This window comes from Triturus cristatus, chromosome 3_2, assembly GCF_964204655.1.
Source record: "Triturus cristatus chromosome 3_2, aTriCri1.1, whole genome shotgun sequence".
Lineage (NCBI taxonomy): Eukaryota > Metazoa > Chordata > Amphibia > Caudata > Salamandridae > Triturus > Triturus cristatus.
This window is the reverse complement of record NC_140584.1, coordinates 1060306724-1060331652: the sequence shown is the minus strand read 5'-3', so window position 1 is coordinate 1060331652 and position 24929 is coordinate 1060306724.

The window sequence follows — 24929 nt, the reverse complement described above, 5'->3', positions numbered from 1 at the left end:
GCATTGATTCGCATCCTCCTTGCAAGCACGTAGAGGGCTGCCATTTTGTGCTAGCCAACAGGGTCTCCTGGGCCACATTTAAGGGTTTGCTGATTAGCACAATCAGTTGCACATGTGTAAATTTTTTTATGTCTTTCAAATATTTTTTTTTTAACTTTACCTCCAGGTTCTGGTTCCCCTTATTTTGCTCATGCTAAATAGCGATTTTTGGGATTTTCGGTATTTGCGACTGGTGTTGCATTGGGTAGCGATTGGTTATTAGCCATTGGCACTTGCCGGGAGCTATTTGTGGTTTCGGTAATTGCGACTTCGTTATTTTGCGATTCGGTATTGTAGCGGATTGGTTAATTGCGATTAGTTATTTTTCCGGTATTTATTTAGCGATTCTTTATTTGCTCACAATTTGGGTTGATGCATTGGGAATCGGTTTTTGACACTCGCTAACGGGTGATTTTAGCGATTCGGTATTTTACCGACTGGATTTTTGCTTGATGCATGTGCACCACAATCCCTATCCTCTAGTAGTTGGAGTAAATCCTTTGTTTCTTTTAGGTATGTAGGTGTTTGTTGGACTTTAGGTTTTAGATAGAAGTCACATAACCTAGATAGTGGTTCTAGTAGTGATCCAATTCTAGAAACAATAGATCTTCCCGGTGGGGGAATTTTCTTTTTGTGTATTTTTTGCAGTGTGTAGAAGTATGGTGTTTTCGTATTACTTGTGATGAGGAATTCAACTTCCTTCTTGGAGATCCAATTTCGTTCCTCTGCCGCCTCTTCCACCAGATGTTTTATTTCTGATTGTAATTTAGTTGTGGGCTGTTCTTATAGGACTTTATAGTTGTTTCCATCAGATAGTAAACCAAGGTACTCTTTTGGGTAGTCTCCATGGTTTTGTAGGACTATACTGCCTCCTTTGGCCGCTAGTTTTATAATCACCATTGTCTGTTCCTTGAATTGTCTCAATGCGGTGGTTTCTTCTTTCGTCATGTTGTGGTAAGGTTCCTTGTGTTTCAGTTCTTCTATTTCATTATAAACTGCCTGTTTGAACATCGATTTCTGCTGGAATGGCTAATGAAGGGGGCAGTAGGAAGATTTTTTCTTCAATCCTGTGGCGCCTTTTGGGAATGTGTTTTCTGTGGTAGGGACAGACTTTTCAAAAAAGGCCTTCACTTTTAATTTTCTGAAGAATTCTGCTAGTTCGCAGTGGAGGCGGAATTTGTACAAGCGTGTAATGGGTACAAAGCCTAGACCCTTGTTCAGAACTTGTGTTTGAGTATCTGTCAGTACCAGGTTTGATAAATTCGTCACTATATTGGACCCCTGCATGTTCCTTGGTTTTCCCTTCTTCTCCTTCCTCGACCTCTACCTCCTCTACATAACAAAGGTGGGCGTTGTATGTGGTTGACTTGTGCATTGGCAGGGTAAGGTATGTTCCATCCCAATAGGTGTGGTGGAATTGTTGGTTGGAAAAAGGTTGTTGTGGTAATCCCATCGAGTTCATGTACATGTTCTGTCCTTGTTCCAGTGGATTGTAAGTACAATCCACATAATAGCTGTATGCCTTAGAGTGCATACTAGCTCCTATTTTGGTTCTGAGGAAAGCCATTTGACCCTGTTGGGCACATGAGAATATGGCTGAAACATGTAGACCTTTCACTGGACACCCTGCCTTCAGGATTGAAATGCCTGCCCTAGGGGTGACTTATAGGGTTTAAGTGCAGTGACCTCAGATATAAGGAAAACTATTGTCGTAAGTGTTGCTAGAACCAGCTTACAATCAATCAATCAATCAATCAAGCATTTGTAAGCGCACTACTCACCCGTGAGGGTCTCAAGGCGCTAAGGGGTGGAGGGGGGTGGCAGCTACCGTCGAACAGCCAGGTCTTGAGAAGTCTCCTGAAGGTCAGCAGGTCCTGGGTCTAACGCAAGTGGGCGGGGAGGGTGTTCCAAGTCTTTTCAGCGAGGTGGGAGAATAATCTTCCACCTGTGGTCATTCGGTGGATACGTGGGACGCTGGCGAGGGTGAGGTCGGCGGAGCAAAGCTGGCGGTTTGGGGTGTCGTTTGTTGAGGTATGCTGGTCCGGCATTGTGGAGAGCTTTGTGAGCTTGGGTGAGGAGTTTGAAGGTGATCCTCTTGTTGACCCGGAAACAGTGCAGATCTCTAAGGTGGGTGGTGATGTGGCTGTGGCGAGGGAGTCCGAGGATGAGGCGTGCGGAGGCGATTTGTATGTGTTGGAGTCTCTTCTGGAGTGTAGCCGTGGTTCCTGCGCAGAAGACGTTGCCATAGTCCAGCCTGCTGCTGACGAGTGCTTGGGTAACCGTTCTCTTTGTTTCGGTGGGGATCCATCTGTAGATCTTGCAGAGCATCCGGAGGGTGTTGAAGCAGGAGGAGGAAACAGCGTTGACTTGCTGGGTCATAGAGAGCGTTGAGTCCAGGATGAACGCCAGATTGCGTGCGTGGTTAGTGGGTGCCGGGGCAGCTCCCAGTGTGTTCCGCCACCAGGAGTCGTCCCATACGAAGGGGGTGGAGCCGAGGATGAGGACCTCCGTCTTGTCTGAGTTCAGTTTCAGGCGGCTGGACGTTATCCAATCTGCGACAGCCTTCATTCCCTCATGGAGGTTGGATTTGGCGGTGTTCGGGTCCTTGGTGAGGGAGAGGATCAGCTGGGTGTCATCGGCGTATGAGATGATGTTGAGGTGGAGTGCTCTGACGATGTTGGCGATGTTGGTTAGTGGGTGCTGGGGCAGCTCCCAGTGTGTTCCGCCACCAGGAGTCGTCCCATACGAAGGGGGTGGAGCCGAGGATGAGGACCTCCGTCTTGTCTGAGTTCAGTTTCAGGCGGCTGGACGTTATCCAATCTGCGACAGCCTTCATTCCCTCATGGGGGTTGGATTTGGCGGTGTTCGGGTCCTTGGTGAGGGAGAGGATCAGCTGGGTGTCATCGGCGTATGAGATGATGTTGTGGTGGAGTGCTCTGACGCTGTTGGCGAGCGGTGCCATGCAGATGTTAAAGAGTGAGGGATGATCCTTGGTGTACGCTGCAGGTGATCGTGGTGGCTTCGGATCGGTACGGGGGAGGCGGACTCTCTGGGTTCTGCCGGTAATGAAGGAGGTGATCCAGTCCAGGGTTTTGCCTCGGATCCCTGCATCGCGGAGGCGTGTGTGCAGGGTGTGGTGGCAGACTGTGTCGAAGGCGGCCGAGAGGTCCAGGAGGATGAGGGCCGCGGTTTCGCCCTTGTCCAGTATGGTCCTGATGTCGTCAGTGGTGGCGATGAGGGCGGTTTCGGTGCTGTAGTTGCTGCGGAAGCCTGATTGGGAGGAGTCCAGGACTCTGTTCTCCTCCAGGAAGTGGGTCAGTTGTCTGTTGGTGGTCTTCTCAATGACTTTCGCCGGGAACGGGAGCAGGGAGATGGGTCGGAAGTTTTTGAGGTCCTTTGGGTCCGCCTTGGGTTTCTTGAGGAGGGTGTTGATCTTGGCGTGTTTACAGCTCTCAGGGAAGGTGGCAGTGTCGAAGGAGCTGTTGATTACTTTTCGGAGTTGGGGTGCGATGACGGAGCTTGCCTTGTTGAAGATGTGGTGGGGCCAGAGGCCGGAAGGTGCGCCGGAGTGGATGGTGTTCATGATTTTGATGGTGTCTTCGTCGTTGATGTTGATCCAGGAGAGCAGAAGGTCGGTGTGTTTGGTCGGGGTGTTGGCATCTGTCGTTGGTGTCTGGGTGTCGAAGCTGCTGTGAATGTCTGCGATCTTGCGGTGGAAGAAGGTAGCCAGGGAGTCGCAGAGTTCTTGCGACGGGGGTACGTCATTGGAGCTGGAGCTGGGGGTGGCTAGTTCTTTCACGATGTTGAAGAGCTCTTTGCTGCTGTGTGCGTTGTTTTCGGTGCGTTCCTTGAAGGAGGTTCTTTTGGCGGATCTGATGAGTTGGTGGTGTTTGCGTCTGGCGTTCGTGAGAGCTGCGTGGTTGTCTGGTGTCTGTTCATTGTGCCATTGCTTCTCTAGTCTTCTGCTGGAGCGCTTGGAGTTCTGAAGGTCGGCGTTGAACTAGATGGCCTTTGTGTCGGTGTTCCTGTTGGAGGGTTTCCTGATCGGGCGAGGGTGTTGGCGCAGTCAATCTATTGTCTGAAGTTGTGGGCTGCTGCGTCGGTCTCGGTGGGCTCGGGTGGAGGGTCTCGAGCGAGTGTGGTGATGAGTTGGTCTTTGGTTACTTTTTTCCATTTGTGGTGTGGGGTCCGTTGCGGTTGGTTGTGTGCGGTGTGTTTCTTGAAGGAGAAGTGGATGCAGTGGTGGTTGGTCCAGTGGAGTTCGGTGGTGTGGCTGAAGGTGACGTGGTCGCTGGCAGAGAAGATGGGGTCGAGCGTGTGTCCGGCGGAGTGGGTGTGGTCGTGACGAGTTGTTTGAGTCCGAGGTAGGTGAGGTTGTCGATCAGTGTTGTGAAGTTGTTGTCGTTGGTGTTCTCGAGGTGGAAATTCAGGTCTCCGAGGAGGATGTAGTCTTGGGAGGCGAGGGCGTGCGTGCTGATGAGGTCGGCGATGGCTTCGCTGAACTGTGGTCAGGGTCCCGGGGGTCTGTAGACGAGGGTTCCTTTGAGGGTGGTGTTGTGATCGACGTGGATCTGGAAGTGTAGGTGTTCGGCCATGCTGAGGGTGTCTTCGGTGTTGGTTGAGATTCTGATGGTGTTCCTGTGGATGATAGCGATGCCTCCTCCTTGTTTGTTGTTGTTCCGGTCCCTGCATGTGACCTTGTAGCTGTCCCGGATGGCTATGGCTAAGAGGTGTTCATCCAGGTCTCCGTCAGGAAGGCGACGTCCGGGGCGGAGGAGTCGAGCAGGTTCCAGAGACCTACGGCGTGCTTGTGGACTGAGCAGGTGTTGAGTAGTATGCAGCTGTGGTGGTTGTTACCTTCCATGTTGGGATCGGCAGGATGTGCTGGTGTGCGCTGGCTGGTGTAGCTGCAGTTTCGGCAGGTGAGGGGCCCGTGGGTGAGCTTCGGCCGGTGTTGAGTGCGTGGAGGGTGTTTGCGTCGTAGTGGTGTCGGGTCCTGTGGGGGTCGCGGAGGCCAGGCTGTCTGGCGCTAGGCGTGGTCCAGGCGCGGACGGACGCAGACAGGCTTGCCTTAGGCGCGCCAGCACCGCGACCACGCAGCGGTCGGCATTTGAAGGAGAGGGGGGAGGGACGAGCAGCTGGGAGGCGGGAGCGGGACAGAAGGGGAGGGCTCAGCGACGGAGTAAAAACGGAGGCGAAAACAGGAAGCAACGAGGGGGAACAAAGAGGAAAAAATACAAAATAATAGTAGCAGTTCTAACTCTGATATTACACACAAGAAAAACACTACCAAGCACACTTTACATCATCAAAACAAAAATCGGCAAAACGGAGTCAGGGGGACTCGAACCCTGCAACAGGGGGCTTGCTGGATACCAGGCAGCGCAGAGCACTGGGGAGCTGCCGGGGAGGATGAGCGAGGTCCTGGGACGAGGCCTGAGGTTGCACAGGTTGCAATGGCAGGACTGTAGTCACAATTTGAGCGGTCTCTCATGGGTGGCATAATACATGCTTCAGCCCATGGGAGACCCCTGGTGTCATTAGTACCATATACTAGGGACTTATCAGGGTACACCAGGAGCCGATCTGGAATGTAGCTAAGTACTCTCCATGTCCAATTTAGGGAAGAGGCACAGAAACTTGGGGCCTGATTAGCATCTCAGTCAGACTAGTCAGTAAAACGACACCAGCACAAAGTGGGGATGACCATGAAAGCAGATCCTACTTCCGTACACATCCCTCCCACAAACATAAGGAGATGAGACTGATCTTGCCCAGTTGAGCCTTCATTTTCTAAGTGGAAATAGCTGGAGAGTCCACCTGTGTTGGCATGGTTACTTACCCTAGTATTGGAACTTTCATAGATTCTCATGATTTGTATCATTCCCCGTCGTCGGAATGGGAGCCTCGGTAAATAAAAAATATCATAACCATAGAAACAAAAGAGAAAATAGGCCTAGGCCTCATCTCATTTTGTAGCATATCACCCTCTTTGTGTAAAAGAGCCCAAACTTTTGCCAGGACCAATCAGCACAGCCTCACCCTTTGAAACCTTCCTGAGAGAGCTCAGAGCCTCAGATTTTTCTACCGCACATTGTGCTAGGGAGTCTCCAATCAACTTTTCTTTCAGAAATTTACATTTTAACATCTATAGTGACATTATGTCAGAAAAGGAAAAGAAAGCCTTATTCAGGCCCTGTGCTTCTTGTGGAAAGAAGAGACTTTTCATTGAGGATAAGCATGAGAGTTGTATTTACTGCTTATACCCTGAACACAAGGCCACAGACTGCAAGATTTGTCGGACTCTATCTACTAAGACTTTGCGGGACAGAGAGGGTCGATTGCTGACATGGCTGCAAAAGCTGAAGACCAGGAAGGAGGTTCTCTCTTCAGATGAGGAGGATTCGATTTCTGGCACTTCCTCCAGGAGATCAAAGAAGAGGGGTAGGTCATCTCCCTCCATCTCTGCAGAACCCCCTGTCAAAGCCCCTCACGGGATCTCTGAAAGGTCTGAGGAGGCTGGTCCCATGAAATCTCCTCACGGAAGTGAAAAGGAGAGGCAGGGACAGGCTGCTGGTGTGGACACAGCCTCTAGGGACAAAAAGTAGGTTTCTATATCTTCTCCTCCGTCCCAGAAGGAAAAGCCTGCTAAGAAACACTCTGCAGGAACTCCACAGATGGCTCCTGTGAAGAAACAGCTTCCGTCGACGGTGATTAAAGCAGGTACGTCGACGACGATTTCCACTGTAAAAACTGTTTCCTTGGTTTCGTCGACGGGACCGTCGACGATGTCTGCTCCTGTTTCATCGTCTACGATAGCTTCATTCTCGTCGTCGACGACGGTTTCCATGAAGTTCCTGTCGACGGCAGTTTCGACGGCGAAGACCACGGCGACGTCGTCGTCGATGCTGATGACGACGAGCTCGTCGACGAGACCATCGACAGTTGTCCCGTCGACGATGAAGAAAGCTCCGTCGACGAGCTTGCCGTCGACGAAGAAAAAGGCTCCGTCGACGACCTTATTGTCGACGACGATTCACACTCCGTCGATGAAGACTACCGTGCCGTCGACGATTTCATCGTCGACTTCGTCGACGCTTGGGATTCCTTCGACGACGACTCCGTCGACGGGACCGTCGACGGGACCGTCGATGGGTCAAATTTCTGGTTTTTCAATACAGAGGTTGAAAATTACACCTGAGATGACATCACCTAGGCGGGTTACGCCTTTACCACCATCTATGCTGCTAGATGAGTCGGAGGAGGAGGATGAGGTTGAGCAGTATGGGGATGCCTACAGTCCCTCAGATCTGCATGTAAAGCAGCAAGAGACTGATACTGAGGATTATTATGGACAAGATGAGCAGGAGGAACAACAATATGTTCAGCAGGAAGTACGTCCTCGCACTTTGGGACAGGACATGATAGCTATACCAGTTGCTCTGGTTACGGACTTGCAGATGATGTTGCAGGACTACAGAGCTCGATTTCCATCACACCCTGACGTTCAACCAGTGTATCCATCTACATCAGTGGTTCCGCGAGGGCCGTCAGTGGACTTGCCACCTCCCCCTAAAAATATGCCACGTACCTCACCAGTGGTGGTACCAGTAGTGGTTCCTCAGACTTCGTATCCGGAACCTACCAATGAAGATACACAGGATGTTGATACAGATGAAGAGGATGAGGTGCACGTGGTCCCACTAACTGATCCAGGGGATCCGGATGTGGATCTTGATGATACTGGAATGCAAGATCCGGATGCTACAGGGCGGGACACGAACGTGTCGCCTCCGGCAGATATTGGGGGGTTCCATAATCTTATGGAGCGTGCATCCAAAAGATTTGGTCTGCCTCTCACAGTGGAACAGTCGGACTGTTTTCTATATGATTTTAAGGCACAATACAAAAAGTCCGTCAGGTCAATTCCCATCATTGAGCATGTGTGGGATGAGGGAATCAAGATTATGCAGAACCCGGCCACTGTCATCCCGGCTCTTCCCCGGCTGGAGAAGAAATACAAGGCCCCTGAGGGCAGTCCTGCATGTCTTCTTGGACAACCAAAGCCTGACTCTGTGATATCTCAGGCCGCACAGAGCAAGTCCAAGAATCCTTCAACACCTTTGACTACGCCTCCGGATAAGGTTGGCAGGCGGCTGGACAATGTAGGGAAGAGAATTTCCACCATGGCCAGTTTGTTGGTTCGGGCAGAAAATTCATTAGCCATTCTAGGCAGGTACGACCGCCAAATGTGGTGCGACATGGAGCCGTTTCTTGATCTACTACCAGACTCTAATCAGGAGGAGGCCAAGCAAGTCCTCATGGAAGGAGAGAGATGTTCCTCTGAGATCATTGACTGTGCTATGGACATAGCCTCTACCGCTTTCAGGGTTTTGGCAGGGTCAGCGGTCTTGCGCCGTCAAGGCTGGTTAAGGGCAACCTGGTTCCGTCAGGAGGTCCAAAATAAGATCCTGGACCTTCCATTTGACGGAGAAATGCTTTTTGGCAAGTATGTCGATGAGGCCCTGCAGAGCATCAAGAAGGACACGGACACAGCAAAGTCCTTTGGATCCTTAAATTATCGGAAGGTTCCATTCAGAGGAGCTCGTGGAAGAGGGTTCACTTCTTACAGAGGCAACCAGCTTCAGTATTCAACGCAGTCAGGACAATCATACAAGGATCAGTACTCGAACCAACGCCAAGGTCAATCGGGGTCTTTCTCTCGTCAGTCCCAGAGAGGACGTCAGAATCGTCAGGGACGAGACAATGCCAAGAGGCAATAGCGGCCTCCTGGCTCTGACTACTGTTCCTCCCCTACCAAAGACACCGGTTGGGGGCAGGATCTCCTATTGTCTGGACAGCTGGGTCCTTATAACATCGGACCGGTGGGTTTTGAATATTGTTCAGAGTGGCCATACGTTGGAATTCCAAGATCTTCCTCCAACGAGAACTTCGGATGCCCGTCCCTCAAAACATCTCCGACTGTTACATCTCGAAGCCCACCAACTATTCATCAAGGGGGCAATAGAACCGGTTCCTCTTTCACAGAGGGGCATGGGTTTCTATTCCAGGTTCTTCCTGGTTCGGAAGACGGCAGATACGTGACGTCCTATACTAGACCTAAGGGAGCTCAACACCTATCTCATCAAGCTCTCCTTCAGGATGGTCACTCTCCAGGATATTCTCCGTCTACTGAATCCGGGCGATTTTTTGGCATCCCTGGATTTAGAGGATGCGTACTTCCACGTTCCAATCCACCCAGCTCACAGGCAATATCTACGCTTCACAGTAGGCAAGAGCCATTTCCAGTTCAAAGTGCTTCCGTTTGGCCTTCGGCCTGCACCTCGGATATTCACGAAGATGCTGGCACCAGTCGCTGCTTTTCTCAGAAAGCAATCCCTAGAAGTGTTCCCATACTTGGACGACTGGCTCGTCAAGGCTCCATCGCTCAAGGCAACTTCTCAAGCCGTTTCAACTTGCATTCAATTGTTCGCCCACTTGGGTCTTCAGCTCAACAGGTCCAAGTCGGTGCTGATACCCTCCAGGTCACAAAGGTTCCTTGGAGCTATTCTGGACACGACACTATGCACCGCTCGTCCGTCGGAGGAGCGTCAACGCAAGCTGATCACCTCCGCTCGTCAAGTGCTGCAGAGGAAATATTTGTCGGTTCGTCTGTACAAGTCCTTACTCGGATCGATATCATCCTGCATACCATTAATACCGCATTGCAGGCTTCATATGCGTCCTCTGCAGGAGGAGTTAGACAAACAATGGCGCCAGGCAGAAGGGTCGTTCAACGACAAGGTGTGGGTAACACCAGGTATGCGCAAGGCCTGCGAGTGGTGGCTGGTAAAGGAGAACATCGCAGTAGGATTAACATTCCGGACTCCACCGTCTCCTATGGTGGTGACCACAGATGCCCCCTTAGAAGGCTGGGGAGCGGTACTCCAGGAGCTTCAAATCAGCGGTCACTGGAGTCCAGCACAGAGCCTAAACCACATCAACCTCTTGGAGCTGATGGCTATTCGCTTAGCCTTGCTGGCGTTCCTTCCCAGAATTCAGAATCGTGCAGTGCTGGTCCGGACGGACAATACGACGGCCATGCACTACATCAACAAGCAAGGGGGAACAAGATCGCAAACTCTGTCCAAGGAAGCTCAGACGATCTGGGATTTTGCAATTTCTCACAAGATCAACCTACAAGCCGAGCACCTAGCAGGATGCCTCAACATCACGGCGGATGCTCTGAGTCGTCAGACGGAGGTGACTCACGAGTGGGAATTAGACCAAGCCACGCTGGAGGGAGTGTTCGAGGTATGGGGTACTCCGACCATAGACCTCTTTGCGTCCCCGGAGAATGCCAAATGTTGGTTTTACGCAAGCAAGGATCCCCATCGAGGATCTCTGAGGAATGCCCTTTCGATTGCTTGGTTCGGCGCATTTTGCTACGCTTTTCCTCCCATTCCCCTCATTCCTCGAGTTCTCAGGAAGGTCAAGGCGGAACCGTGCAAGATGATTCTCATTGCTCCAGCGTGGGCCCGGCAGTTCTGGTTCACGGAACTCCTGCTTCTCTCCCAGGATCGCCCAATTCGCTTGCCGCTGATTCCATCTCTGTTGTCGCGGGATCAGGGACAGGTGCTCCATCCGGATCCGAAGTCACTACACTTGACAGCGTGGCTCCTGAATACAGCGAATTCCGTCATCTGAATCTCTCCAGGGAGTGCAGGGATGTTTTGTCTCAGGCGCGGGCGCCAAGCACTAATAAGACATACAGGGCTAAATGGAAGAGGTTTTGTCTGTGGTGCCAGAGGAATAAACTCCATCCTTATGAATCCCTGCCACATCAGGTTTTACCTTACATCCTGTCGCTGGCTAAATCAGGTCTGGCGCACTCTTCTGTCAAGGTACATCTGGCTGCCATATCGCGTTTTCGACGAAAGACATCGGGGCCATCTCTATGGTCCGCGAGGATTGTAAAACAGTTCCTTAAAGGGTTGTTTCGGATGTATCCTCCGGTCCGAGCACCTCCACCGATCTGGCAACTCAACCTAGTACTGGCTCAGCTCATGAAAGCTCCCTTTGAGCCAATTCACAGGGCGGACTTGAAGTTCCTCTCTTGGAAGCTAGCCCTCCTCTTAGCGTTGACATCGGCTAGGAGGGTTAGTGAACTCCAGGCTCTGTCCATAGTGGAGCCATTTCTTCAGTTCAAAAAGGATGTGCTAATATTGAGAACCAACCCAAAATTCATCCCGAAGGTGCCTTCGGATTTTCATCTGAATGAACCCTTGATTTTGAATTCCTTTTTTCCACGTCCTTCTACCCAGGCGGAACGAACATTGCATTCTTTGGATGTCCAGAGATGTCTGAAATTCTATCTCGAGCGCACACAATCTTTCAGGAAGACTACACAGTTATTTGTTTCCTACAATGCACCACGGAAGGGATTGCCTCTCGCTAAGAGTGGAATTTCCCGCTGGATCTCCAGTGCAATTCAATTCTGTCATCAGGCTGCGGGCAAACCTTTGGACAGAAGGTCCCGTGCTCATTCTACAAGAGCGATGGCGTCTTCAGTGGCTCTTTTTGCTGGAGTTGCTATCAAAGACATTTGCAGGGCAGCAACGTGGAGCAGTGTACACAGCTTCACGAAACACTAGTGCCTGAAGTCGGTGGGACGAGATGACGCTGCTGTTGGTCAAGCAGTCCTCAAGAATCTTTTTCATTGAGAGGTGAGCTTTCCCTACAATCCCTCCATCCAATTCCCGGCCTATGTTCCACTGAATAGTCCATCCCCTCCAGGGAAATGGACCACCTCAAAAGTTTGGGCTTTTCACCCTTCATTTGTTTAAGCCATAAGAGGGGCTTATGGTCTGTCTGAACAATGACGTGAGTACCAAACAGGTCCTGGCCCACTGTATTAAGTTGTGACAAAACAGCTCCTACCCCTATCTCAGATGCATCTGTCTGGACAATGAAGGTTTTGGAATAGTCAGGACTGCTGAATGCAGTGTACATGGCCTGCTTCAGGTGATCAAATGCCTTTTGACAACGAACTGTCCACTGAACTTTCTTTGGCATTTTCTTGGAGGTGAGATCATTAAGGGGAGTCACAATGGGCCTATATCAGCTCTGACCTGAGTCTGAGTCTGGATTTTGCTCTCCAATAGCTGAATCTGGCCACTACCTACTAGGTGGCCCAAGTATACAACCTTGTTCTGCCCTATCTGGCACTTGGTGGCCTTGATTGTGAGGCCTGCCTTTTGCAGGGCCTCCAGAACTTTTCTGAGGTGGACAAGGTGATCCTCCCAGGTGGAGCTAAAGGCAGCAATATCGTCTAGATATGCTGCACTATAGGCTTCCAGACCTGTTAGGACTTTGTTCACTAGCCTCTGAAATGTGACAGGTGCATTTCTAAGACCAAAGGGAATCACAATAAATTGATAATGCCCACTGGGGGTGGCAAATACTGTTTTGGCTTGGCATCCTCAGCTAGTCTGATTTGCTAGTAGCCAGCAGTCAGGTTAAATGTACTCAGAAACTTGGCTGAGCCCAGAGTATCTATAAGCTCATCTGCCCTTGGAATAGGATGAGCATCAGTCCTAGTGACTGCATTGAGGCCTCATCTCTCTTTTTCCACCCTTGGTGTGAGGTTTTGGTACCAGGACTACTGGACTAGCCCAGAGGCTTTTCGGATGGCTCAATGGCCCCTACTACTTTGGAAAAGAGGAGGTAAAAATTCTTAGCTGTATGACTAATACACTGAGCAAGAAGGAGCAAAGAATAAACCAAACTATGAAAACATGATGGAATCCTGATGAAGGCATTGCCGAAACACGTTGGTTCTTCCACCATGTGTTTTTCCATCACTTATTATTGATAATCTATTTTCTTCTAAATCTTATGTATATATTGTAAATGTTTTTTGAATACACAAAAAAGAGATATTTAAGCGCAGCATCATTAATGATGGTGAATTGAGTATACTGTATCTCTCTACTTTGTATCAGTTATTGTATTGAGCATTTATGTACAAGTGATTTTTTCAATAATTACATGAGTAGAAGCAACTGTCCTTTTCACTATTTTTTGTAAATAGGCACAACTACATGTTTTTTTACATTTTGATATAAGAAATCATCTTTGAAAATTAATTAAGAATAATTATATTCAACAAAAAGAAATAAAATTGAAAAATACACAATTATGTTATTATTTTCATTCTTATAGAAATCATGTTTTCATAGTTTGGTTTATTCTTTGCTCCTTCTTGCTCAGTGTATTAGTCATACAGCTAAGAATTTTTACCTCCTCTTTTCCAAAGTAGTTTTTTCATTGGAAGGTTTATCCTGTATCCAGGGGCCCAGTTCTTTTTCAAACTTCAATGGCCCCTACTTCCAGCATCTTTTGAACCTCTCTCCTGATGCAGGTCATGGTCAGTCTGTCTGCAAATGTTGTTCTTTACTGGAAGACTGTCACCTGTGTCCACTTCATGGGTACACCGGGTGGTTTGACTGGGTGTCAGAGAAAACATATGCTTGTACTGATTGAGGACCTTCCTGCAATCAGCTTGCTGCTGGTCAGTGAGGCTGCCTGCCAAGGCTACTCCATCAACGGACTCATCAGCAGGGTTCTGAGAGAGGAGATCAGGGAGAGGGTCACTCTCTTCCTCCTATCCCTCATCAGTGGCCATGAGTAAGCTTATGTCAGCCCTGTACACAAAAGGTTTTAGGCAGTTCACATGAAGTACCCTGTGGGGACTTCTTGGAGTGCCTAGGTCCACGAAGTAGGTGACCTTACCTTTCTTTTCAAGGATGGTGTGGGGGCCACTCCATTTGTCCTGGAAAGCAGCTTGGGCTACAGGCTCCAACACCCACACCTTATGGCCTGGCTTGTAAACAGTCAGGACAGCCTTTTGGTCATTCCAGGCTTTCTGAAGCTCTTGGTGGGCCTCAAAGCTTTTACTGGCCTTCTTTGTGTACTCAGCCATACGTGAACGCAGGCCAATAACAGTGTCCACAATATCCTGTTTAGGGGGTATGAGAGGTTGCTCCCATCCCTCCTTAACTAGACACAATGGAACCCTAACTGGATGTCCAAACAGAAGTTCAAATGGGCTGTAGCCAACCCCCTTCTGAGGAACCTCTCTGTAGCCCAAGAGAAAGCAGGGTAGTAAGACATTCCATTTTCGCCTGAGCTTTTCTGGGAGTCCCATGATCATACCCTTGAGGGTCTTGCTGAACCTTTCAACAAGCCCATTGCACTGTGGATGGTAGGGGTTGGTGAACTTATAGTTTACTCCACACTCTTTCCACATAGCAGTTATGTAACTAGACATGAAGTTTTGACCTCTGTCTGTTACGACCTCCTTAGGGAAGCCCACTCTGGAAAAGATTCCTAGGAGGACCCTGGCCACTACAGGAGCTGTAGTGGCCAGGGCCCTGGATACCTAGTGTTTTGGTCCACCACCACTAGGATGTAACTGTGTTCAGATGCAGTTGGAGGGTTTAAGTGGCCAGCAATGCCAATCCCTCCCCTCTCAAAGGGATCCCCAACCACTAGAAGTGGAATTAAGGGGGCCTTCATTGTGTTACCTGACTTACCACTGGCTTGGCAAGTGACACAGGAGCGACAAAACTCCTTGGTGTCTTCTGACATGTGGGGCCAGTGAAAATGAGGGAAAATCCTGTTCCAAGTCTTAATTTGCTCAAGGTGTCCTGCAAGGACAATGTCATGTGCCAGGGAAAGGAGGAAACACCTGAACTTCAGAGGTATTATCAACCTCCTGGTGGCACCAGGCTTGGGCTCTCTACCTTCAGAATACAGAAGCCTATCTTCACAATAGATCCTATGGGACCCACTGGCATTCTCTGCTTCCTCAGCAGCAGCTTACTGTCTAGGGGATCAAGAGAGGGGCAGGATTGCTGCTTCAAACTTATGTCTGCCCTGAAAGGGCCCACTGCCCCCAAGATCTCTACCTGGTCAGGCCCAAGTTCCTCTGGGACAGTTCCTTCACAGGGACTGAGTTCATCTCCCTCAGGAGACTGATCCTCATTGGGAGTTCAGGAGGAGGATAATTGCTTACTCTTCCTGCTCATTCTCTTAGGAGAAATCTGGTCCAGTTTTCCGGGATCCAGTGCTACCTCCGTGCTGAGCTGTTCGGCGTGAGCCCTGGTTACAACAAAAACACTGGCAGAAATGCCCATCATTTCTGCATGAGTCCTGAACTCTACTTCTGAACAGGTTGATGTTTCTAAATCATCGCCCAATAAACAATCTACAGGTAGGTCTGGAGATACCACAACTTTCTTATGTCCAGTAACCCCAGATTTACAACTGCCACAGAATGATCAGTCCTGATATTGCTAGCATTCGTTACTTGGTACATTTGTCCAAATATGATGTGTTCTGGGGACACAAGTTTCTCTGTCACCATGGTGACCCTGGCTCCTGTGTCCCTGAAAGCTATTGCTTCTTTTCCATTTATCACAAGTTGTTGCCTGTACTTTCCCAAGTTAGTGGGATTACTAGACTAGAACAACCTGAGCTGGAGTTCTGACTAGGCCAGAACCCACCTCAGAACCCAAGGTTAACCCAACTAAGCCCTTGGTTGCTGTACTACCATTTGTACTGGTGCTAGCGGCGCAGTTGCCTTAGGGACAGTGGTAGTAGGTTCCTTGGCTTTTGGACAATCAGCATCTCTTGTCCAATGGGTCTTTACTTTACATAAATAACACCAAGGTTTCTTTGTGCTTTTATTGGAAGTTTGGGACTCTCCCCCAGATGCAGGCTTTTGTGGACCTTGAGAAGACTCCTTTGTATTTTTACCCTTGTCCCCACCTTTATTCTGAGATTTAGAAGAATCTTGCTTCTTCTGGTCACCTCTATTACCATGGTTTTTCTGTTTGGGCCTGGTGCGGACCCATTTGTGTGCCTTCTTTTCCAATTCTTGGATAGAGGTCAGATCAGAGTCCAGCAGGTACTGGTGCAAAAGTTGGTTCTGACAGTTATTAAGGATGTGCTCCCTCATTATCAAATTGTACAATCCTTCATAGTCCTGTACTTTGTTTCCATGAAGCCAGCCTCCCAGAGCCTTAATAGCACTATCAATGAAATCTATCTAGTCCTAGGTGTGTGCCTTCTGGGAGTCTCTGAACTTAATCCTTTACTGTTCAGTGGTTTAGCCAAACCCATCAATGAGTGCACTCTTCAGCACTGAATAATTGTCAGAATCCTCTTCTATAACAGTGAGGAGCTTACCTCACATGGTAGCTGCCCACTGCCCTTGAGGGACCTTCTGAAGTTTACAGGCCCTCTCAAAGGTAGACTTCCATTTCTGAATGTCATCCCCCTCCTGGTAAGGAAGGACTATCCTGCTCAGGTTCCTAGTGTCAAAGGATCGTTCCCTGATTCTAGGTACACCTGGACTGCCACCATGGGAATCTAATCCCAGATTTATCCTACCTTTTTGGACTACCAGGGCCTCCTTGTCAAGGGCCAACTGGTCTAGCCTGAGCTTGAGTCTAACTCTCTCAAGTTTGAGCAGGTGGTATTCCCTCTCCAAGGAGTCCTTTCTCTGGCTAGAAATTGAGGTCCCTATGGAATGTCCTAAAGCATTGCACTCAGCAAAAGGAGATTTCAACCTCCTCTGCCTGCTCTGAACCCTCCCAGGAGAAATAAAGTGGGACCTACTTCTAGGGACACCCTCTATGCCATATGTACTATCCCCTGGATCAGAGTTCATCAAGGTGGAGTCCTCAGGCTCCTCTTGATCATGCTCAGAATTAGGGCCACTGGGGGTTACCCCTACTGCCCCATCTTCTGGAGCATCCCCACCCACTTTGTCCTGATCCCCTGACCTGTCAGGGTTCTGGAAATCATCTAGGATAAGCAGCTCTAAGAGATGCTTAGTGGTCAGATTGCTACCTGTCTTTAACTTCCTAGAAGTACCCAGGTTCCTTTGATCTTGGAACTTAAGACCACTGTATCTAGAAGACTGGGCCCCTTTGGGGTGCACTATTTAAGACATATCTAGGTGTAGTGTGGTGTTGCACCTAGCTACCCTAGTGGAAACTAAACTTTCTAAGATTGGAGCAAGGGCTGTGCTAGACCCTTATCAACCAATCTATAAGTTCAGTGGAACTTACTTAGTCTATCTAAATATTATATGTGCCTAATGCTAGTGATGATTTTTCAATTAATGCACATCTCGATTATCTGGTAAAACAATGCAGGCTTGAATCCCAACCGCTGTACACCAATGTGAGCGGCTGTTCGGGCTCAAGCACCTTGTGTAGTACTTAGACTACCCATCCCAGCATGCAACGTAAGGGAGCAGGGTTGTGTACTGTCCCATACTGCCCCTGAACAGGTCACGTGATCGGGAGGGTTCTTAAGCCTTCCTTTCCGGTGCCTCTGTGCTTGGCTTTCCTATTTGTATCCTGCCGTGTACCTGACTGGAGGTCTCCTCCTCCTCCTCGTGGAAACTTGCAGAAGCTGGCCTCTGTACCCTGGATCCTGCCTCCACCCGATATCCCTGATCGTGTATCTGGAGTGAGTTTGCGCGCAAGCTACCCGGCATCCTTGCGTGATCTCCATTCCCCTATCTTCGGAACCGAGTGGAAGAAGCAGGTACGCGCTGCGGGGGCATTACGTATACTTTCGTGACTTTGCCTCATTCCCCGGATTTGGCCGCAGTCTAGCAGGCGTACTGTGTGAAGTCTGTCCCTTTGCCTACCTCGTATTTTCCCTTCCCGGAACGTCAGCCAATCAGAGCGCGAGGTCGCGTTTTCTCATTGGCCTCTTTGTATTTGCTTTCCGGGTGCTCGTATTCCCCGTGATACCTAATTGTAAACGCGAGAACGCGTTCAGATTCCTTCCGCTTTTGCTTTACTGCGCCCCCGCCTTCCTCCTTGCTCGTATTTGGAAACGCGAGGAAGCGTTTCATTTATCGGACACAAGTTTAATTTGAGAACGCCAGAACACGTTCATCTTTGAACATTGCATTATTTGGAATACTCGATATCGACCCGTTATTGGTTTGAAGCACTTACTGGCAAGCACCCAGTCGGTGCCTATGATTTGAAGAGACTCCTGCACCAGCGACATACACCTGCCTTTCTTTGGTAACGCAAGTAAGTGTGGAGCAGTACACAACCCAGAGGGTATAGATTTCTTTATTAAGACAGTGTATAGATTCCATTCCTTGTTTATGCCTGTTAATTTTCCCTCTTTTGTCTTTTGACCTCTCCTCTATAGATTCTACGTCTATATGTCCTGGACCGGCTCCTGTTGGCCTTTTGAGAGACTTGTCTGAGGAGTCTCGTTTTGTCTCTCCATTTTTTGAGGACACGGATCCTACTCTAGTGTATGTCTCTTCCAACACTGGGTGGACGGTGTTTTTGAGAAAGGGTGAGGCATTCTCATCGCTCCTGGGGAAATGGGTATTTCTGCCTGGAAAGCCAGTCTACGCCTGACAGCGGCTGGCTTAGTATATGATGCACACCTATTTAAGTGAAGCAGCTTGCACTAATCCAGACAACCCTTATGGTAATTGTAGTGGTCTTAGACAACTTTAGAAATCTCTCTAAGTGGTATCTGTGGAGAACAGCCTTCAGGCTTAGTCAAAAGGAGGGTAAAGCAGCTTGTTTACCATTACTTAATCTTATGGTATAGGTTAAGTGAAAAAGAATCACACAGTGTAGTTATAAAAATACGTATTTTATTACACACACTCACTAACACAATGTATTATCTCATACTCGGAGATATAAATACAATACACACAATACTTAGGAAATAGAACTCGTAAATAGCACAAATACACAGTGGTCTCAAGGGGGGGACCAAACCATATACTAAAATAGTGGAATGCAAACCACAATTCAAGTCAAGGATGGACCCAGAAGACGTAGAGTGTTGGGGACCCAAGGAACCACCCTAGGTGAGTATCTAGGAACCCCACGGAGGTCGTCTACAGAGTGGGAACATGACCGCATGCTCAATGTTAGTCAATAGGTAAGACGCTGTTGAAATTTTAACGAAAGAGGACCCTTCCCAGTGGAGCCCGTGGAAGATGGAAGGTTGGAGAGTCACCCCACCCATGGATACCCCAGGAACCAGGATATCTACACCAGGGAAGCCGGGTGCATAGGTGTCTAGTGACGTCGGAAACCGCCGTAAACCACAATGGGGGACTTCAGGAAAGATGCAGCTGGAGAAGAAGAGGAAGGTGGATTCAAGATGAGAGGTACCTGCAAGTAGACGGGACAGAGTCTATGCCACTCAGGAGTGACCAGGAGGCTCGGAAGACGAATGCCCACCGATGTCGGAGATGCAGGAGAGATTGACGGTGCCTTTGTAGTTGCAGCTGTGTGGACCATGCGATGCTGTAGAAGACCAAGAGCTGTGCACAAGCTGTCCCACGTCAGATGTCGAGATCCAGGGGGTCAGAGTCCGGCAGGGGCACCAACAAGCCTTGTAAGCGACAAGCAACGTAGTCGACAAAAAAGGTGCAGTGTTGGAACCAGCAAAGTCCAAGTGACTTACCACAAGCAGGTAAGTCAGAGCAAGCAGCGGAGCCCACTGAAGCCCACGAAGACCCTCAAGAGGACCCATGGGCCGGCGGAAGGCACAGGAGTCGCAATTGGACCTCGAGCAGCTCACCAATGAAGAAGGCCCACAGTGTAGAGGTAGCGGTGAGTGGAAAGATCTTGGCTGCAGGAGTTGTTTGAGGTTGGAGCTTCTTGGAGCCCAAAGATATCTGGAGTAGAGAGTCAACAAGCCTTGACAACAGCAAGTTGACGCGGTGCATAGGGGTTCTGTTCCAGTAGTTCTGACGAGGGATACTGGCCGCAAACTTGGTATGAAGACAGTGCAGGCCTTGAGGGAGGTGCAGAATCACCACCTGTATTACTGAGTCTTTCGGAGTCCATGGGAGACCAGGATCAGCAGATTGATCAGTTGTGTTGCGGTGCCTGCAGATGCATGGGAGTTACTCCTTCACTCCATGGAAGATTCCTTCGGGTGTCTTGGATGTCCACAGGCCTGGTGAAGAACCTGAAAAGAGCACGGGCACACACGTTGCAGAAGACCAGCAGGACGATGAAACCAGGAGCAGCAGGAATCTTACTTGTTGCAGTCTCGGTTCCCAAAGCGAAGTCCAGAGTCTCCAGACGGTTGAAGTTGAAGTGGTATGTGATCTGAATCTAGTCCCACAACAAATCTAGGGACCCACCCACAGGTAAGCCCTTAAGTACCCTTAAGAAAGGTTTGGGACGATTCAGGGGTCCCTCCCAGAGGAGGGGCTGGACAATGGGGAGGATACTCTCATGTCCTTTGTCCAGTTTCGCGCCAGAGCGGTAGCCAACGGCTCCTTGAACTGGTTTGAACCGGAGTATGCAAGGATGGCACCAAATGTGCCCTTCAAGCAGTCTCAGTGGCACTGGCAAGCGCCCCCCACCCATGGCACCCTGCCTTCAGGATTGAAAGGCCTGCTTTAGGGGTGACTTGTAGGGTTTAAGTGCAGTGACCTCAGATATAAGGAAACTTATATCTGTCATAAGTGGTTCTAGCACCAGCTTACACAGGATGCAATGGCAGACCTGTAGTCACAATTTGAGTGGTCTCTCATGGATGGCATAATAAATGGTGTACCTATGCCCTGGGTACCTTAGTACCATATACTAGGGAGTTATCAGGGTACACCAGTAGCCAATCTGGAGTGTTCGTAAGTACTCACCATGTCCTATTTAGGGAAGAAGCACAGACACTGAGGTCCTGATTATCAGGATTCCAGTCAGACTAGTGAGTAAAACATAATGACAGCAACAAATAGTGGGGGTGACCATGACAGTAGATCCTACTTTTCTACCGTCAGTTGTCAGTGGCTCCTCCTGGCATCCGATTTCCTCCTGCAGTGGAGCATGGACAAAGTACTGCTTCCTGTGTACAGTGTCCTTCTATTGGCCGCATGTTCTCTTTTTAAAAATTTCCACATGCACTCTTAGAGAGTGCATGTGTTTGCAGTTCCTCTCTTTCACTCCCACTCGTTCCTCCCGCTCCCCCTCGTTTCACCCATACCCCCCTCATATTCTGCTCGACCTGAAGGTATTAAAGCACTTTACATGAGCACCTGATACATTACTCAAGGACACATTTTTTTTGTTTTTTTAGGCACAGGGAAATGAGGTGATTTGTCTAGAATCACAGGATGCTGATCCTACGGCGGGCTCAAACCCGGTTTCCCAGGTCCATAATTGGCTGCTATGGCCGTTGTGCCACATCCTCTCCCCTTTATTTAAAGGGACATTGGATTGCACCCTATGTCTATGGTGCCATAATTCTTCCATTTGAAATAGATAATTTAAAAGAATAAAACATGAATTTGTCTCGTGTTGTAGCTCTGTTTCCCTTTAATGAGTACTGGTTCTCCTTTTTAGGTCTCGCCTAGCGTTGCAGTGCATGTGTTGCTCGCTCTGCAAGGCCTCTTGTAATCGAGGAGATTTTGGAAGTGGAGTGAAAGCTCTGCCCATCCTTTTTATTGGCATGCGTCATCCTTTACGGGAAACGCTTGCTTTCTATTTGAAGTGAGGCTTGTTTGTTCCTTCCCTTTCTCCTTTTCGACTTGCCCACCTGGACTGTTGCGTTTGCTCGTGGCGTGACACGGCGTCTCTTAATTAGCTACTAAGCACTTTTTTTTGTATTACAACATTGCCAACACCCTGCAGAGGAGACCTCCATTGTGCGCTCTGCCTTCGCAAGGGCGCTCGCACTTACCCGGGCGCTGAACAATATGAGTGCCAAACGATACACGGGGGCCTTACCAGGCAATCATTTGTAATCCTTAGCCCAAGAAGCTGAAGCAAAAACGAATGCTGCTGTCTGACTTATTGATTTAAAAAGCAGTCCTCAGACCCACTTAGTTCTGCTAACCAATCCACTTAGCATAAGTCCCTCTGTCCTCGCAATTTGTATCTGGACTCTTGGCAGCCATGCCATCTCCCGCGCGGTCTTCGAAAGCTGCTCACGCGCACAGAGTACACAACATCCATTCCACAGATACATTCCTTTTCCGAGGTCGTCTTCCCATCTTTACTGCTATGGGCAGCACGTGCTCCGAGCCCAGCAAAGACACGGGTATCTTAGGAGACCACCCCACTACCGCATCCACTTTTGAAATGGGCATGTATGTTATGTGTATGTGCTGTGACCACCCTACCGTGGCCATTTAATGTGCCCATTCCACCGGAGTCGTGACTCTAAACAAGATTAGGGACGCACGTGCCCTCCTTCCTGCCTACCTCCTCCAACCAGAGCCCACCAATGGCATCTATCAGCGCTGCCCAACAGCCCTGCCACCTGCTGATGTTAAAGATGGAGACAGACACTAAGGCATGCACATAGATGCGGTCCTGGTAGATAAAAGGTTATATACAAACATGACCACCGTATACAGTGATGAAACAGAGGGCACTAAACTGCATCGTTAAGTTGCTGCCACACTGGCTGCACAGGGTCGCGCGTTAAACTGAGCATGAGCGATCACAAACAGCAGCTGTATTGACACGAACCTTGTGACCTCCTGCACATCTCGCTATACTGACCTCAATGAATTGTCCTCCTCCTGTTGGTCGTCTTCCTCCTCCTGATGTTCTTGCCCTGCGCCTCCACGGACAGCAGACCACGTCCACTTGGCCCACTGCACTGGCAACAGTATCTGCCACGGGCTGTACGCCATGTTTCCGAGCGAGAAAACCCCCTGAAACCGTCCCTTCTAAGGTCCTCTTTCAAAATGGAGGGAATGTGAAAAATGTAAAGAGACAGCACCTGTCGGCATAGCCGCAGATATATAATACATAGGGTAACCAGATTCTCAAAACAACAATCATTTGCAATGCAATAGGTCTCGTATTTACGCGAGTCTGAACTACTGACATTGCAAATAACAAAGCCTTTTATTTTTGTTTTAGTTTTTAAAACAGAAATAAAAGGGATTGTCATTTACAATGCCAATAGCTTAAAACGGCATAAATGCGAGACCTATTGCATTGCAAATCCTTGTTTAGAGGGGTGGTATGTATGTACTCCCCTGTTAGAAATGTTAGCATTTTCTCCTTCCCTTTCATCAGTTTTGCGATTTGCTTTTCCTACGTGATTCTCCTCCACTCCACTTGTGTGTTCCTGACGCTTGTGTTATGTCACTGGTAGTTTGTTAGCTGGCAGGGTACAGGGACTGACAGACATATCGGCAGGAGCACGAAAGTAGCAGACGGGGAGCACAAGAGTATTGAGCCTAGTCTGAGAGCCGAGAACCGGAGTCATGCCGTCCGATCGGCCCTTCAAACAGAGGAGCACCTTCGGTAACAGGCCCTGGATCCAGGACTTCTCCCTCCGCCCTAGATAGTTGATCTTCCACACTATGTCAACAGCACGCAAGCCTGCATACTGCACTGTCTGCATAACCCCCTGTGTTCACTCCACAGTGTGGCACCCGATCTTCGTCCCACCTTATATGTGACTTTTCTGGTCTGTCAAAACACCTCGCTCATAAAACCCCCTTTCTGCCAGCTTTGCTTAATGCCCACCTTATTTGCCAAGCACAATAACCCCCCCTCTTGAATCTGTGACCTTACTGTCACCCCCATTGCACCTGTCTCTAGCTTGTTTCTTCCACTCTCCACTGCAACTCTAATTTCACTTTTGTTATCTAACCACTGAAAATCACCACAATCTGCTGTATCGGCCACCCTCACTGTGTCAGGTCTGACTGTCTAAACAACCTCTCTGCAGATGTTATCACCAGTATACCTCCCCCACAGCACCTGCCACCCCTACTTTCTTTGCCTTCACTCTATCTGATGCCAAACACCACTTTTTCATATACTACCTCTGTACCTGGCACTCCTTTTATCGTTCACTTTCTTTTATCTGTCATTGCAACAGTACGTGTCAGCCCTCCATTGTATATATCATCCACCATAGTTTTCACATTCGTGTTAACGTCTTCCACAGTACAACAACAGTATTCACCGTCTGTCACACCACTTTATTTCCCCCATTGTGTCTTTCAACACCACTGTATATGTGACCAATAGGTCTGCCACACTCTCACTGCATCTGTCACCTCTTTATATTTGCTACATCTGATACTCCAGTGCACGTTATTTGTCACCCACGTATCTGCCACCGACACTCTGTTGGTTATTTACCATGTCTGTCAGACCCAGCTGCATCTATCTGTTATTTACTCCTCTGTCACTTCGACATTACGTGTTCACCAGTGGTTATCACCATAGCCACAATCTTTCACCCACACTTTCTCTTACTTCCACTCTATCTGTAACCAGCCTGTGTCTACCACACCCTTGGGTTCCCTCATCCCATACGGTGTATGTCAACCCCCACCTCATACTGTGCCTCTAGCCTACCTAATTTGTGTATTGCCCTGTTTAGACGAAGAAAACAAAAACATTGACAAAGCCAATATACCGTGCATAGGTGAAACCTATTGGGTTTACCAATGCTTCTGCCCCCCACCTTGCCAGACCACCTCACAAAAAGCCCTCCCTTAAAGAAGTGAGTAATTGGGTTAAGTCAAGGGTAAATTCCTCATGTTTCCCAAACTGTGTAGCACAGCCCCTCTTTCCCTGTGCCCAGCACAAGAGATCCTCAGCGCAAAGATACAAACCTAAGTCTGGCAAGGATCCTATACTTCCTGTCCCTGTCTCAGTCAGGAGGCTGCAGGAAAACACAGGAAATTCATTGGGCAAACTACTGCTTATAGCACCCAGACAGTAGATGAAGTTTATGACCTCAGTTCCACTTTCTTTCTCCAGTCTGAGGTGGTTTTGCCTCAAAAGTAATGACTGGGAATAGGGTTGTACAGATCATTAATA